At 40.9% G+C, this 6000-nt stretch overlaps 1 pseudogene; it reads right to left on the bottom strand.

The window, feature by feature from the left end:
• Positions 1 to 2459: 2459 nt before the first annotated feature.
• LOC150039804 (E3 ubiquitin-protein ligase RNF139 pseudogene) lies at positions 2460 to 5393 on the bottom strand (annotated as a pseudogene).
• Positions 5394 to 6000: the final 607 nt, after the last annotated feature.

Here is a 6000-nt window from a genome sequence, read left to right as displayed (position 1 = left end):
CTATTAATTACAATAAAAATATGAAAAAAACAAGGGACTTGGCTCTACATAGTTCAATTTAGCTGTCCTTTCAGCCAAAGTCTGGAAAAATGCTTAAAATATCATAGAAAAATTATTCAATCTACATTAATGAAAATAATGATGCTTTTTAAGATTAAATACAACTCAACAGAATGTCTATATGAGAGCAGAAATGGAATTAACAAGTACATGTCTGATGCCAGAATTATCTGTATTTTATTTTCTTTACAGAGTAGACAGACAAATGAAAATATCAGAGGGAACTTCCAAGAACATCAGGCAAATTTTCTAATAAAGACACTTTTGAGGGCCGGGAGATTGACCTAGAAGTATCGTGCTTGCCTAGCATGCATAAAGTCCTGGGTTCGATTCCCTGGTACCACATGCAGAGAAAAGCTGGAACTGATGCTGTGGTTCAAGTGGTAGATGCTAGCTTTGAGAAAGCTCAATGATAGTGCTCAGGCCCTGAGTTCAAGCCACAGGACTGGCCATAAATAAATAAAGAAAAAAAGAAACTTTTGAAGTTCTAGATTTTTGCAGAAACAATATACATGAAAATGTAATATATTGCATATATTGTTCTATCATTCAGTGAAACTTCAATTGTATTTCACACTTGTATTTTCTAATGCTATATGTACCTAATTACACCAGTTATTTTAAGACAGGGTTTTGGTTTTTGCCCAGGGTGTATCTGGACAGTGACTCTCCTATTTCATATTCTGCCATTGGCCACAGATGAAAGGAGCATGACACCATGGCTGGCTTTCTCTGTTAAGATGGAGCCTCAGTAACTTTTATGGCATATAGTCTGCAATCATCATCCTCTCAATCTCAGTTTCCCACAGAGCTGAGATGGCAGGCATGAGCTACTGCATTAAACTTTAATGTTTTTCTCTTATACTTCATAAAAGTGAGAACAAACTTCTGGTGTCTAGTTCATTCATGATCCAGTGGTGAAGCTAACAGTTACTGATACTTATAGTTGAGTGACCTGATGCAAAGACAAACCTTCTGTATCTCAGATACAAAAGAAGCGTCCATGACTCTTACAGTAATAACTCAGTACTTGATAGTCACACCGGGTCACATTTTCTTCCCTTTTACTTTTTACCTCGTTTTCTGCTAGGAACTTGGATTCCTCCATCTGGTTTTTAAGTTTTGTTTTCATTTCTGCTGCATATAGTATTTTTATTTACTTCAGGAAATTCATTAAGTGGTCAGGTACTGGTGCTCAGGGCCTGTAATCTTAGCTATTCAGGAGGCTGACTTCTGTGTATTATGCATGGAAGTCAGCCCAGGCAGGAATGCCCATCATTCTCTTCAATTAATCAGAAAAAAAGCTGGAAATGGAGGTGTGCTTCAGTTAGTGTGCCAGCCTTGAGCAAAAATAGGCAAGCAAGTGAGAAAAGCCCTGAGTTCAACTGCCAGCACAGCCACCCCCCAATATATGTCATGAATAGAAATCCAGAGGTAGCCCAGTGGTAAGCAAGTAAAAGGCCTTGCTTTGATTCCCGGGATGAAACACACACACACACACACACCACTTGAATGGCCCTTAGTTACCATTAGTTCATCTTTGGCTACTGATGCGCTGTAAAATGTAATGACTAGATTTCAGTTATTCCCTTCATATAGAAATTCTTTGATAAAACTGTCTTTGTCTTCATATTCTGCTTTTAGAGTGTGTAAAATAGTATGGGTACAGCTTGTAACACCTCAGGCCTCTTTATAATTTACATGTTATTTACACTCCCTTAGGTGGCCATATTTAATGGTTTAAATAAGATGTAAGAAGTGCATTTGGACAACTTACAGTAGGGTAATTTTTTTTGTGGGTCATGGGGCTTGGACTCAGCCTGGGCACTATCCCTAAGTTCTTCAGCTCAAGGCTACCACCCTACTGCTGGGCCTGGACATAGTCCCTGAGCTCTTCAGTTCAAGGCCAATGCCCTACCCAGCTTAGTAGTGCCTTTTTTTTACATATGATCAAAATTTACACTTTGTAAATTGTGAGAAACTTTACACATATGAGCAGATAGTATTATACTTTATATTGCAGTATGAGAACATCACCAGGTAACAGTAGTAGCTCACGCCTGTAATTCTAACTACTTAGGAGGCTGAGATATGAGGATTGTGGTTCAAAGCCAGCCTGGGCAATAAAATCAACATGATATCTTTTTTTGTCATAAAAACGTGAAAACATTTTATTCTATGTACAATAATGTACACAAATTTAAATAGGTCACCAAAGAGACCGGAAGTAATTAAAGAGGTATATTTACAGTAGCACATCACAGTAAACGGAAAACCATTCACAGATTCAACATTGATACTGTTTTTTGTGCTTGGTTACACACTGAAGTGAAGCATATTACTTCATTTTGGATGAACTGAATTTTAAACGAATACCTCAATGATTCGTAAATGCTATTTTAATCAGTGTCATCATTAACAAGTTCTTCAGCTGCTGCGCCTGTGGGCCGAATCCCTCCATTTCTTTCTCTTTGAACATCATCATCATCATCATCATCACAATCAGTACTGTCATCTTCATTTAATTCTCTGTCAGATTCAGCAGCTTCTTCTCTTAATAGCTTCCTCTGGATTTTGATTTTCATTGGGTGCAATAAATCCATTGTTGTTAGACACATTTGAATTATCCTTGGTATCATCTTCAATGTATATACTTTTTGATGGCACATTGGACAAGTATCTTGAATGTACAGCCACTTCCGAAGGCAAGGTGCATGGAAATAATGATTACAAGGTGTAATACGAGCAGATGTTGTAAACTCATGGTAGCAGTTGCACATACATCACCTATTTCTTGCAAGCGGCTCCCTTTTACTTCAAGAAGTGAATTGATTTTCTTAATGGCAGTTCTACGGTTCATGAATGTCTTCCAGCCATTTTTTGCATATAAGTAGATGTTAAAATAAGCATGTAGGCACATCATACAAGCCCAAATTTTACTTCCTGAATCAAAAATCATAGTATAAGCCCCATTTCCAAACATCACTACTCCGAATATAAATTCAATAATATTGCCTGTTGAACGAACGTAGTAGACATAATCATCAAGCTTTTCCCAGAGGACATTATAGTAGCCATCAATCATGAATAATGTATAAACAGTGAGAGAAACAATTACTTTTAAGCAGAGTTCCACACAAAAGGCCGTTACTGCAAACAACCATGTATTTAGTGCATAGTGATGCCAGAGAACATAACTGAGTAAAACAGGAAGGACAAACAGGCAAGCAGAGACAAACAGCACAGGAAAATGTCTATGAAAAGATGACACATGGGAGGCACTGAGAGACATTAATTAATACAGGATCTGTCATTCCATGGATGAAATGCAGGACTGCAGTTAATAAAAGGCACATGTTTCTACTTAAGTGAATAAGTCTCTCTTCTGGCCTTAACCCACTTAAACCAATCTGAAGAGCCAAAATAAAAAATAAAACAGGTGCTACAAAGCCAAGCCGCCTGTCATCTTCTTCAGTTGATCCAATAAAGGCCAATATTCCAAGGCCCAAGTAATGGGCTACTGAAGAAATTACAGCACTCATGCCCAGTACAGTTAGGGTAGAATCACATCCACTAATTATAAGGTTACAAATGAGGTCCCAGAAATCATCCCAAGAAATAAAATAGGACTCAGTTTCATTTGCCATCCTTAAAATGTATATTAACACTGTAGCCTGGGCTGTAACTCTTGTTAGCCAGAAGACGCGAAGTAGATCTGGGAAACCAATCCTCTTCCATGTGTCTTCCATCAATAACTGTAATCCATAAATTCGATACATGTGCCTCACTAAAAGATAAACATACCGTGTAGAATAATAAAACCACTTAAGTTTCACTGCCAAGACAAGCACTGTATTTCATATGAGGATCAAGGATGAGGTAAAAACTAAAGTCTCTCTGAGGTGTAATGGTAGCTCTGTGATTAAACCTGTTACAGGAACCAGCAGATCCAAAATAATTAATTGTGAATAGATGGACTGAGTCTGGAGTAGTGTGATGTATCCAATCCAGATGTGAGCTGTAGAACAATGAGTGCCCTCCGCAGTGAGGGCCCTTTCCGAGGCAGGGCACCCAGAGCGCCACCTGGAGTGCTGTCCACATCTGCTGAGGGGCCATCCGCACCTGCTGCTGTGGAGCCCCTCCGCCACCAAGAGCCACTGTCACACCGGGGTCGTGTGGGGCAGGGCCCTGGCCGGCGGCCGGGAGGGGCGGGGCTCGGGCGGCGGCTCCGCCCCGACGCCCTCCTCTCCTCTTGGGCAGCCCACCCCGCCGCCCACCGCGTCTCCCGAGCTGGAGCAGGCAGAGGAGGCGGAACATGACATCTTATATACAATAAACTACTCCAAAAAGTCAGAAGAGGCACCGTGACTCAAATGGTAGAGCACTAGCCTTGAAAGCGAAGTGGCTCATGGACAGTGCCAAGGCCCCGATTCACACTTCAGGACTGCAAAACGGGGGGGGGGGACAGGCCTGGGAGTTTGGCCTAGTGGTACAGTGTTTGCCTAGCATGCACTAAGACCTGGGTTCAATTCCTCGGTACCACATACATAGGAAAAATCCAGAAGTGGTGCTGTGGCTCAAATGATGGAGCTCTAGCCCTAGCCTTGAAGAAAACCCAAGGACAGTGCTCATGCCCTGAGCCCAAGCCCAGGATTGGAAAGGAAGGAAGGAAGGAAGGAAAGAAGGAAGGAAGGAAGGAATGAAGGAAGGAAGAAAGAAAGAAAGAAAAAGTATTTCAATTTAGAATCTAAATATTGTACCAAAGTCCATGAGGAGGAGTTGGACTGTTCTCCAGACATTGCTGAGCCCCTCATGGGCTTCTTGCTCTACTTATTTCATCGTGAAGGGAGATTTGGGTAAAGCAGCTAGATGGGTAGTATAGGTTGGCAGTAGACTAACAGAAACGGAAAAGAAGATTTTAGAATTTCAATGATTGTAGTTTCTTCTCTATTTCCCTTCCCCTCTTTCTTTCTCTCCCCCTATTCCTCTCCCTCCTCCTGCTTTTCTCCCTCCTCCTTCCCTTATCTTTTTTTAAATTATTATTATGGCATCAATTTAGGGCCTGGGCCTTTTGTTTGGCTTTTTTCGCTCCTTGTTGGTTGTTCACCCCTGGAGAAACTCCCTCAATTCTGCCTTTGTTGCTGTTACTGTTGTTTTTAATTGGAGATGACAGTCTCGTAGCCTTTTCTGCTGAAGGTGGCTTTCAACCACTACTCTCAGACGTCAGCCTCCAGAGTATTTAGGATTACAGTTGTGAGCCACTAGAACTCTGTAAATGATTGTCTTTTCACACCGAGAATTATGGTCCTAGCTTGTAAAATGTTACTGGTCATCATTAACCCCAAGAATGTATCTGATCTCATTTGTTTGAAAGAGAAAAATAAAATTACATTCTGCATTTTGAGGATAATTTGCTTTTAGCCTTTAGGTTCAAAACTACTAGCCACATGCTGGTAGGTCAGGCCTGTTGTCCTAGCTACTCAGGACACTGAGATTTGTGCATCAATGGTTCAAAGCCACAAGGGCAAGACAGTCTGAGAGACTCTTATGTGCAAGTAACTATCTAAGAGCTGGAAGTGGAACAATGGCTAAAGTGATCATGTACTAGCCTTGTGTAAAAAGCTCATGGATAATACCCAGGGCCTGAGTTCAAGTCTCAGCACTGGCACACATGCACAAGTATTAGGACAAGATAAATATGTGTCAGGCAGTCACTAAATTATTGGAATTAGCTAGGCAAATCTGTGAAAGCTTTTTAGTGCTTGGTCAACACATGGTTTTCCAATGCTAGATGTTTTGAGTCCATTTTCCACTCATGAAACAAATACCTGAGAATGAACTTCCAAATCAGAGAAGTTTATTAGCAGGGCATTGTTGGCTCTCACCTGTAATTCTAGCTGCCCAGAAGGCTGAGAAGTGAGGATTACAGTGCAAATTGAG

The sequence above is a fragment of the Megascapheus bottae genome, unplaced genomic scaffold (assembly GCF_031878675.1).
Source record: "Megascapheus bottae isolate mThoBot1 unplaced genomic scaffold, mThoBot2.hap1 HAP1_SCAFFOLD_164, whole genome shotgun sequence".
Lineage (NCBI taxonomy): Eukaryota > Metazoa > Chordata > Mammalia > Rodentia > Geomyidae > Megascapheus > Megascapheus bottae.
Note: the sequence above shows the minus strand (reverse complement) of the source record. Positions and strands in the feature narration are given on the sequence as shown.